Source organism: Quercus robur, chromosome 4 (genome assembly GCF_932294415.1).
Source record: "Quercus robur chromosome 4, dhQueRobu3.1, whole genome shotgun sequence".
NCBI classification, from domain to species: domain Eukaryota; kingdom Viridiplantae; phylum Streptophyta; class Magnoliopsida; order Fagales; family Fagaceae; genus Quercus; species Quercus robur.
In genome coordinates this window covers 26783347-26795440 of record NC_065537.1, presented here as the reverse complement: position 1 = coordinate 26795440, position 12094 = coordinate 26783347, and the positions used below count along the sequence as shown (strand labels likewise).

The following is a 12094-nucleotide window of genomic DNA, read 5'->3' as shown; positions in this document are numbered from 1 at the left end:
AAAAAAGAAGAAGAAGCAGAGCAGCTCTGGACCGAACTGCTAAGAGGCAAAAGAAAAAAAAGAAAAGAAAGAGAGATGGGAAAGAATGTTCTGGACTGATAGAGAAAAGAAGGAAAAAGGAAAAGAAAAGAGTGTGAAAAGAGTGTGGTTACGTGGGTGGATGAGAAAAAAAGAGGAGAAAAAAAAAAGAAAAAAAAAAAAGGAAGTAGAGCCACGTGTGTGGAGAGAAAAAAAAGGGAGAAAAAAGAAATTATATCATAATATTTTCACAATATTTTTACAATAAATTTTAAGGTAGGCTATTATTAGCTAATATTAGTGAGAAAAAAATAATTTTTTTAGAAAGAGAAAAAAATAATTTTAATAGTATGTTAAAATTAAAATTACTATCAATTTTTATTACAATATTTTTACAATACTTTCACAATAAATCTTAAGTGGTAGGTTATTATTAGCTAATATTGGTAAGAAAAAAATAATTTTTTTAGAAAGAGAAAAATTGATTTAAGTATGATGAAGTAATTGATTTAAGTATGAAACAAACTCACATAAAAAAAAAAAAGTATGAAATAAATTCCCTTATATATACATTGTCCTTTTTGGTCATTTACTCCTCAAAAAGCCACTTTTATAAGTACTAGCCAAACACTCAGCTTTTTCATTATGCACTTTTTAACAGCTTTTACCAAACACTCAGCTTTTTGAAACTCCACTTTTTCATTATGCACTTTTACAAAACTCCACTTTTTCATTATGCACTTTTTCAAAAAGCTGAACCAAACTCACCCTATGTATGACAACAAATCTCATAATTGTTGGGATGGTAATATGTTAATAATAGCAAACCTGGGTGTTATAAATGGGTTTAAAGTTAACGCACCTCTATCGTCAGTGAAAGTTGCTAGCTACCCAAGTTTCCTAGCAATGAGTGATTAACTTATTTTGTTAACTCTCCCCCCACAACGACCCCAACTTTCCTGAGTGATACCTTATTTTCTTCGACAACATTGTATGAGTAGGTACTATATATTAATTTCTTAGTTAACACCAAAGCATAAATGAGAACTAAATGAGCATACTCTTGTCTCTAGTACACAATATATATAGCTTATGCAAAGGTGGTCTTTGATTGCGTTGGTGGTATATATTGTTCAAATAGCGCTCATGCTGCATTAATTTTGGACTGTAGATTTCTGCTTAACCAGTTTGCTTCAGCTTCTAGATATATATATATATATATATATATATATATATATATATATATATAGATTCGTAGATTGGAGCAATCTTGTATCAATTGCCAACAATCAAATATGACAATTCATGGAAGATAAATTGATAGAAATGCTTGGAAGGCATGCAGATGCTGTTTTTACATAAAATAACAAAATTGACATCACCCAAAAAATAAAAAAATTAAAATGAAGATTTACTATTTACTCACAAAATTTGCACATCATACGTATCCACGAAGCTAGAGCCTAACTTAAAAGATTATCACATTAAATCTATCAAATAAAGAATGACAAAAGATAAATTGCCCAATTGAGACACATAATATACATGGCAAAACCCAGTAAATGATGGGGTACATGAATTTGTCAAATTATGGGGCTTGCTGAGTCTATTGGCTCTAAGAGTTATAGCGCATCAAACTCTCCTTCAAACCCTGCTCTTCACCAGCCTTTTCATGTTGCTCTCTTGAATATGCAATTACCGAAATCCCAACAGTAAATCCAACCCGTATTTATGCATTGAGGCCATCTGTCAAGAAGGAAAGGAAAAGTCAAATTATAGAGAATGCTAGTTCATATTTCAAAATGACTAATCTAAGCTAGATCAGGAAAAAACCATAGCTGCATGACAACAACATAAGTGACAGAAGATGAATTATGCAGATAGGTTTTATCACACAAACTGGTAATACCAAGCAACGAAAGATGAGATATGTAAAACACAATAACAAGTTGAGATGGAAGAGTTTAATTCATTAGGAAATAAAAAAGTACAATGAGATTCATTACAACCTCTGAATTTTGTGTGCTGCTCCTAGCCTGCACGTGCCAATGTTGAAGTGACTAATTACAATGCAACTAACCTAAAACAGCTATTAGTTACAAATCCAGATATTTAACAAAGCTAACAGCCCACGCACGTGCCATGCTTTCAATAAGCTCATGTAGTAATAGCTAAAAAAATGGAACCTTTCTCCTTATTAAAATATAAAATGGCAGCTCAAATGTTGCTTTGTCATTTTATAAAAAAAGAATCCAACACAACTACAAGCATCACATTCAAAAAAGTTTTCTTCCTTATTTTCTCCACATTTTATGGCTCTTGGAAATTATAAAAGCTAAACTGTGAATAATAATATATCAGCTTGGTCTCTTCATTTCAAAATAATTAAATGGCAGCTTGTTTTCTGTTTATGTTTTTCATTTCACGATCATAAATATTTTCATAAAATTTCAATTTTTTCATCATGCTACCCTTTATCACTCCAACTTATCAATTGGTCAACTCTACAGGAAATATAATGTTATAGAGCAGAAAACTTCCATTACCCAAACATTATCCCTAAGAACTTAAGCACCATCCTAGCTCTTATTCGACTAATGTATACTTCCTTTAAAGGTATAAGCTTCCCTGTTGTTTCAGGACAGTGGTAATCAAAGATGGTGAATCACCTACCAAATTCTATGAAATCAAATTCAACAAAGACAGTGAACACAGTATGGCCACAAAACAAAGCACATCGAGAACATTCTTGCAAAAATGGAAGGAAAAGTCCCTGTGAATAAGTAAACACATGCCGCACATGTTGAAAACAGAACAACAAAGGAAATGACACAAAGTTCACACAAAAAGGCTTTGGTTAGGTATTTTCACAAACAATTGGTAGGCAGATTACAAATGAAGTGACACAACAAGAAAACTTACCAATTAATAATCTTCAAATATTTTCACTCATCAAATAGGTATAGAGCTTCACATGGGCCGTGGGATCTTTCCTCGTTTTCTTTAAGTTGTTGATGATTGAAAGCTAATAATTGTTTGTGGTTCCCTTTGTGGGTTCGGTTTGTTTATATAGTAGAGGACATAAGCGTGAATAGGAGGACAAGTCTCAGAAAATGTAACCGTTAATTTTGAAATTATGAGGCAGTGTTTCTCGATTTTACCCCCAACTTGTTATAGTTACTCATTTAGGTCCACAGTCGAGTCCATAAACGCTAAAATTAGGTCTCCCAAGTCCATAGTTACCCACAATGAACAGCAATGTTTACAAGGCACCTCACAACCCATATTGAACAGCATTCCATACAGCAATACTACAATTTCTACCAAAGTGTCCTCCGCTACAACCCACAAGTCCACCACCCATCTAGGTATCAACCGCATGCACATCCCCACTACTTCTCACGTACGCATACAAAGAAATTTGCTGACATACACTCAAATGAAGCAATTCTACAAGTAACATCAGAGCTCTGCAACTTTGAGACCCATATTAAAAAAAATAAAAAAAAATCATAAACCTCATTCCCATCCTACTGAAATAAATCCGACATATATAAAAAGCAAATAAAAGAGAGCTGACACAATTCAGACAACTAGAAAACCAGATCAATTTAGAAACAATTTAGAAAAGTTACCTCCGTGGAGAAGCTGATGGTACAGTGAACGTGAGCGAGCAGTTGTACGAATAGGAGGAGTACGCCTACGACCAATATATAGGAGACCTTCTAAGAGGATTACGAGCTCGTCTTGGAGGTGAAATGAACGAAAACACACAAACAGATGTATCCAAGAATGCGTGTGTTTCACAAAAGTATATGAATAAATCCCGAGTTTTGATAAATTATTTGTTTATTTTGGCCCAGAAAAGCCAAATGCCATTTTATTTATTTTTCTTTCGTGATAATTTGATGGTTATAATGGGGAGTGTATTTAAACTCTTTTCCTTAAAAACATCAAAATGGGCTTCTTCTTTTTTTCAAATAGCATAATTTTAGGAAATATTTAAGAAAAAAAATACCGGTTAAACTTATTTAGTGTCTGTTTGGCAATATTATTTTTGTTAACTTATTTTACTATTCAACTTATTTTTGTTACTATTCATGCTTAAACCTAGAGTATATTAAAAATTTGCCAATTTTTGGGCTTTGGCACCTCAAATATGTCTTTCTCAATCTATTTTGCACTTCAATTAACTGACTAATTTTCATCATCAATTACCTAATTCACCAAAACTTTCACGTTGACGTTAGCAAACCATGTGTTAGACGTATTTGAATATCTGCTTACGCATTCTCAAGACTACCTTTTCCATTTTGGGTTAAGAATCATTTTGAGACTACTATTAATGAATGTTCAAGTTAATTTGGGGTGAAAAAATCTGGTTTCAGAATTTGGCTTCAACTTCAATAAATGGTTTATGAATGATGTGGGTAGGTTTTAGATGTGTGTGAATTAAAGTTGGGTAGGAAAACTTAAGGTTGTTATTAATGAGGGGATATATATAGGAGATTGATGTTGAGTTTATATTTTAGGTTCAGCATGGTGTGAAGTGTTTTTTTTTTGTGAATGGGGGTTTACAATTTGGTTGAGTCATACAATTGGCAGTGGGTCTTGGTCAATCTTGAATGGTAGGGTGAGTCATTAATTTGAGGGTGGGTAGTGGCTTATTAATGATAAGGCCAGGGTTTTCAATTCTGTATGGGATGCAAGTTGGTTAATTCATGAAATTGGCGTATTGGGTCTTGCTCAGTCTTAGGGTAGATGTCTTAATAATGGTGGAGCTTTGGTCAAAGTGTGTAAATAACACTGGGTGCAAATTAAACTGTACCACAAGAGATTTGAGGGTTTGGTGAAGTAGCAAGAGCCACTAGTAAAGAAGAGTAAGAACTTTATATACAAATGATATTTGAAGGGAGACCTACTACTTGAAGTCCTATATATATTCACATGATTTTTTTTTTTTTTTTTTATTAAAGGATGATATTATATTACGTTTTCCTGTTCTATTTCACTATAACTTTTATCTTTTTTTCTGTGCTGTTTTACTAAAAGGATATGGAAATATATTATGAGCTTATGTTTAATCTCTGACCCCAAATTCAACTGGCTGGATTTAATTGATTGGAGTGTAATTCACCTAAAAGGGAAGAGCCTAAGAGCTATACTTTGTAAATTAGCACCAGAGTGGAGACAAAAAAAAAATGCAATCCTTCACGCTAAGAGACTATATATTGAAGGCCAGTTTATTAGAGTCATAATTAGATGCAAGCTTGAATGCAAGCTTCATTCCTTGATTGCTTTCCACCAATACACACTTAGGTCCACTTTACTTTTTAGAAAATTACCCTAAGCTCTACACAAAATTTGAATGTAAGCTTTATAAGTTTGAATGCAAGTTTCATTCCTTGATTGCCTTCCACTAATACACGCTTAGGTCCACTTTACATTTTAGAGAATTACCCTAAGCTCTACACAAAATTTTTCAACCTTTTTCTTCTTCTTTCTTTTATTTATTTATTTTTCCCTCAAAAGAGTCAAAACTCCTCATTATATAGACCACGTTGCTCTTTTTAGATTTTCTTTTTTATAAATTTTGATCCAATCTTAATTCTTGTTTTTAGCATTATTTGTAACCATTAAACATAAACTTTCAGCATCACGGCAGGTGGTAAAAAAATTAAACTGATAAATTTCACAGTACTATTGTAAACTTTCTTATGATGTTGATATTACAGTATGCCTTAAGGATACTTTCGAACTAGTTGGCTAAAATCCTAATGTCATGGTTCTCAAATTTTTTTTTTTTTTTAAATCATAATTGAATTTAAGCAATCTAGATGGTCTATATCGCACTGAAGAAAAAGTGGCCTAATAAAAAGTCAGTGGCAGTCCCCCCACAATAGTTAGATGAAAAAGGTGAGCTTACCTCAAGCTTTATTTTACTCTTCATAAGAAGGCTTGGGAGCTCCACCATGATTATCATATAGATCTTTGTCTCCTCCATCTATCGAATTGTTGGAAATTTCAAAGGATTCAATCATTTTTAGTTTTTTCGTTTTTTTTATTTTTTTTTTTTATTATTATTTTTTTAGAAACTCAATCATTTTTAGTTGAAAGAGAATTCTAACCAGCACCTAGAATTCAAAATAACACGTCATTCCATATCCTTGCCCCGACTTCATGCACCGTCGTCCACAGCAAAATGCTCTCTCTTTCAAAAAGTATTTTCTTAAAATAATTTTTATATATTTTTAATTTAAAATTTTATAGGAAAGACAGACTTAATGACAATTTTCTAATGGATACTAAGGGAATACCTTAATTAAATGAAATTTAACCTTAAAAAAATTCAATTGAACGACAAAAGTAAAGTTAGAAATATGAAACAATTATTACAAATTCATCATTAGATTACATTTTGACAAATCCATCATTAGATTACATTTTCTTCTTATATTCTTCATACTTGCAACATTTTCAGAAGATTGAAAATTAACAATTATGCCATCAATCAAATGTTTAAATTTCAAGGTTTTGTAGTCCAAAATTATGTATAACAAATAAATTTGTGAATCAAATAATAATATCTGATTGACACGAAAATTGACATGCATGTTAAGAATATAAAAAATATAAAATTCAGTAATTAGATTTTTAAAATAGGAAAATGTTTGGCTACAAACTTAGCTATAGCCCATGGCTACAACTCTTATTAAAAGAAAAAAAATAAATAACATGGATATATATTTTGAAAATCTAATCGTTAGGTTGTATGTTCTTTATGTTTTTAATACACATGTCAAATTTCATATCAATTGGATGTTACTATTTGATTTATAAACTTTTTTTTTTATGCATAATTTTAGACCACAAATACTTAAAATTTAAACACTTGATTAATGACATATGTGGGGCCTGAAACTTGAAATCCCAGCCCACTTCACATTAAGGGCCCAAAACCCAAGCCGAGGAGCCTACTGCCGAGGACGTATGACGAAAGCCCCTTAACGGCCCAAGAATGTGGCCGAGGATGATCTCACGCTCAACACCTCACAAAACGTCTGTGGGAAAAGGACAAACTCAATACAAGAGCAGTACAAACGAGAAAGCTGCCAACACCATAATGTGGAGCCCAGCGCCTGACAAGCCCATACTCCATACCATGCTATCCAGCTTTTCCCAACCACTTTGACGTATGGATTGATAGGACGAGTAATTACCCCAAATAAGGAGAAACTGACATGTAGATGAAGAAGGGGAAGTGAATACTAGTATAAAAGGGAAAAGAGAGCTAAAAAAGAAGGGGCCCCGGAGAAAGAAGGAAGAAAAAGAAGGAAGAATGGTGAGAAGATAATGCTCCTTGGATTAATTCCGAGGAGTCAGACCTTTCAAACCACATCCGTGTAAGGCTTAGCAATACAGGCCAAATCCATCTTCGTATGAGCTTCCATGAAAATCCTGACTAAACCGTTGCCCAACGACCAAGGTCCGGCCTTTCCAAACCCACTCTCTACAAATCATATTGTTCGGGCCCTTTACACACGAGCCCAACGTCATCCTTGGGTCGTTAACAATCGTGTCCCTACAATTGGCGCCGTTTGTGGGAAGGCTTGCGCGTTGGCGCGGCTGGCAGTGGAGTCAGGTCTATATCAAGCAGAGGTCCGCGAAGTTTCCTCCATTTCCAGCAACATGCAATTGTTGCTCCGGCATCAACTCCTGCTAGGGGCTACGTCTCGCAGTGCCAATGGCACGGCCAGCTCTAGGGGCTTCCAGCCTCAAGTTAACTCTTCCCATCTTGGTCCAGGGGCTAACCTTCGAAAAATAAATAAATAAATACAGAGAACAAGTACTCAAAGAAAAAACTACAAGTTTTGGACAGAACCAAGGTCTTGCATGGTCCTCGGACTCAAGCCTATGGGGAAACCAAGTACACAGAAAAAACTACAAGTTTTGGACAGAACCAAGGCCTTGCATGGTCCTCGAACTCAAGCCTATGGGGAAACCAAGTACACACAGAAAAAACTACAAGTTTTGGACAGAACCAAGGCCTTGCATGGTCCTCGGACTCAAGCCTATGGGGAAACCAAGCACACAGAAAAAACTACAAGTTTTGGATAAAACCAAGGCCTTGCATGGTCCTCGAACTCAAGCCTATGGGGAAACCAAGTACACACAAAAAAAACTACAAGTTTTGGACAGAACCAAGGCCTTGTATGGTCCTCGGACTCAAGCCTATAGGGAAACCAAGTACACACAGAAAAAACTACAAGTTTTGGACAGAACCAAGGCCTTGCATGGTCCTCGGACTTAAGCCTATGGGGAAACCAAGTACACAAAGAAAAAACTACAAGTTTTAGACAGAACCAAGGCCTTGCATGGTCCTCGGACTCAAGCCTATGGGGAAACCAAGTACACACAGAAAAAACTACAAGTTTTGGACAGAACCAAGGTCTTGCATGGTTCTCGGACTCAAGCCCATGGGGAAACCAAGTACATAGAAAAAACTACAAGTTTTGGACAGAACCAAGGCCTTGCATGGTCCTCGAACTGAAGCCTATGGGGAAACCAAGTACACACAGAAAAAACTACAAGTTTTGGACAGAACCAAGGCCTTGCATGGTCCTCGGACTCAAGCCTATGGGGAAACCAAGTACACACAAAAAAAACTTGCATGGTCCTCGGACTCAAGCCTATGGGGAAACCAAGTACACACAGAAAAAACTACAAGTTTTGGACAGAACCAAGGCCTTGCATGGTCCTCGGACTCAAGCCTATGGGGAAACCAAGTACGCAGAAAAAACTACAAGTTTTGGACAGAACCAAGGCCTTGCATGGTGTTCGGACTCAAGCCTATGGGGAAACCAAGTACACACAGAAAAAACTACAAGTTTTGGACAGATTCAAGGCCTTGCATGGTCCTCGGACTCAAGTCTATGGGGAAACCAAGTACACAGAAAAAACTACAAGTTTTGGACAGAACCAAGGCCTTGCATGATCCTCGGACTCAAGCCTATGGGGAAACCAAGTACACACAGAAAAAACTACAAGTTTTGGACAGAACCAAGGCCTTGCATGGTCCTCGGACTCAAGCCTATGGGGAAACCAACTACTTAAAAGAAAATATACAAGTTTTGGACAGAACCAAGGCCTTGCATGGTCCTCGGACTCAAGTCTATGGGGAAACCAACTACTTAGAAGAGACAATACGGGGATTGGACACAACCTGGACGTTATATGACCCTTAGAATCTACCCCGCGAAAGAGTTCCCCATTGATAAGTGGGCTAATCCCAAGGCTGCATGGATTCCCCAGCCTACCCTCGAATTCTCGGTACCAGAGGAATTGGTGCGACTGCAATATAGTGCCATACGTTGTCAGAACGCAGTTAGAGTCCCTCACTGCTCAGTTACCCCCTCGGATGAATTATTTAGGTTTATCGTTCTCGGACGGTCTCCTCGCACATATTACGGAGTATTCAGCTGTTATCTCGGTTAGTTTCCTGAGTTTAATTTACTGTGAATTATCATTATTATGCCTGGTAATGTCGGTAAATTAGAATTAGTCGGATTATGTTTCAAGGTTTCCTGCTCTAAGTATCATTGAAGAAAAACACACATGGAGCACACCCTTTCACAAAATAGTTGTTGCAAAAAAGAAAAATATTTAAAACAAATAAATAAATTCCTCTTTTATTAAGACAAAGAAACAGTACAGCGTACATTGAAAGAGCTTAAATAAGCTCACACTGAAGCTAACTACAAAAAGCGAAAAGAAAAGATACAAGGGAATAAAGAAAAAGCCGAAGAAGGAGTGCAGAGAAGAGACGTGCTGCCGCTTCAAAATTTCATCTACGGAAGCCATTCCTCAATACTTTTACATGCCTATAACTCAGGCAGCCAAAGAGCCTCACTCAGTTGCACCGTTGAAGAAAAGGCGCCGGGAGCCCGACTTCGGGCTAGCGCAGCTGAAGAAAAGGTGTAGGGAACCGGAAGTTGATGGGCCTCCACGGAACCACGCCTACGATATAGCAGACGGCGCTGATGACGGAAAACCTTTCTTCTGATACACCAAAAATCTGATGTGACCAGAACCTGCTTCGGATTTTGACTGAAAGAGGTGGGGGTACCGTCCCCACCTTATCCAAACGAGAGGTTACCTTAAATCTGTGCCTCCCCTGCCCAGACCACACCATCTTAAAGTCTTGGAAGGGTCCGGTGCCTTTGTGGCGGGTGAAGTTCCTCCACCTCCACCCAAGCCTCAAACATATTGCACTAAGGGAGGACGACACTGGATGTGGGAACTGGTTATGGATAAAAGGTTATGGTTTTGAAGGGAGCAGAAGGGTTTATATGCCAGGAGAATAACCACCTATCCTGCTTATATAAAGGGTAAGGTGGTGTCATTTAATTTGAGCAGATTCCCAAGAAACGCTGTGGACAAGGCAGCTCTGGCACAATTTCCAACACCATCCGCCACCACAAGATTTAAAGGTCCTCGTGAAGGCGCGCCTCGAATACTGAAACATCAAAAGGACACTGCGCGGGTGAAGAATAAAGTAATGCCTCTTAAATTCGGCACATCGCGTGCAAATGGAAGAACACAAACAGCAATAAGGTGCGGAACTTGAGCAAACCGCGAGACGGGCCCAACATCACCAAAACTCTCCTCCCCAACTAAAAAGTCGGGAAGCAGGATTTTGAGGGGCTATTGTGGGGCCTGAAACTTGAAATCCCAACCCACTTCACATTAAGGGCCCAAAACCCAAGTCGAGGAGCCTACTGCCGAGGACGTATGACGAAAGCCCCTTAACGGCCCAAGAATGTGGCCGAGGATGATCTCACGCTCAACACCTCACAAAACGACTGTGGGAAAAGGACAAACTCAGTACAAGAGCAGTACAAACGAGAAAGCTGCCAACACCATAATGTGGAGCCCAGCGCCTGACAAGCCCATACTCCATACCATGCTATCCAGTTTTTCCTAACCACTCTGACGTATGGATTGATAGGACGAGTAATTACCTAAAATAAGGAGAAACTGACACGTAGATGAAGAAGGGGAAGTGAATACTAGTATAAAAGGGAAAAGAGAGCTAAAAAAGAAGGGGCCCCGGAGAAAGAAGGAAGAAAAAGAAGGAAAAATGGTGAGAAGATAATGCTCCTCGGATTAATTCCGAGGAGTCAGACCTTTCAAACCACATCCGTGTAAGGCTTAGCAATACAGGCCAAATCCATCTTCGTATGAGCTTCCATGAAAATCCTGACTAAACCGTTGCCCAACGACTAAGGTCCGGCCTTTCCAAACCCACTCTCTACAAATCATATTGTTCGGGCCCTTTACACACGAGCCCAACGTCATCCTTGGGTCGTTAACAATCGTGTCCCTACAACATAGTTATTGATCTTCTAAAAAATTTTCAAGTTTGGAAAATATAAAAAGAAAATGTTATTTAATTGCAGATTTGTCAAAATTCACATTCAATAAAATAATATTGAAAAAAATAATAGCTATTAACTACAACCAAGTTTGTAGCCAAACTCTTCTTAAAAAAAAAAAAAAAAAAAGAAATTTGTTGGCAACCTTTGTCCTTTAAAATATTGAGCAAGCAACTGTGACAAAGTTGAGACTGATAGTTTATAAGAATCAGAAGGAAGGCCTTCACAGGGTACAAGATCAGTGAGCTTCACACAAACCAAAGATGGCAGGCAACAGGTTAAAAAAATTTGACATCAGTAAGACAAAAAGTGCAATCGTCATCTACAATGTCAAAAATGAAAAAATACTCACTTCATCACTAGAATCAGAAAGATAACATTCATGCCCCTTTTTTTTGAAAATTAAAACAATTTTTTTTATTTTTTGATCCTCTATCCATTCGTTATTGAAATTCATAGAAAAAAAAATCACACATAACATATAGATCATTATATAGTCACCATTAAACCAAAACTTTTAAAAAAAAACCGTTAAACCAAAACTCAATTTACTACAGGAAAAAATTTCTTTATTGAAATATCAAGAGACTCACTTGAGAAAGAAGCTTGGAGTCTAAAGAATGCTGATTGAATAGTTGTGT

At 36.8% G+C, this 12094-nt stretch overlaps 1 protein-coding gene across 1 annotated transcript in view; it reads right to left on the bottom strand.

Annotated features, from left to right (window-relative positions):
- Positions 1-1408: 1408 nt before the first annotated feature.
- Positions 1409-12094, bottom strand: part of LOC126721036 (uncharacterized) — a 90865-nt gene continuing 80179 nt past the window's right edge. The window contains exon 3 of the mRNA XM_050423994.1: positions 1409-1764. The gene's annotated coding sequence lies outside the window, so the exon portion shown is untranslated. The remainder of the gene's footprint in view (positions 1765-12094) is intronic.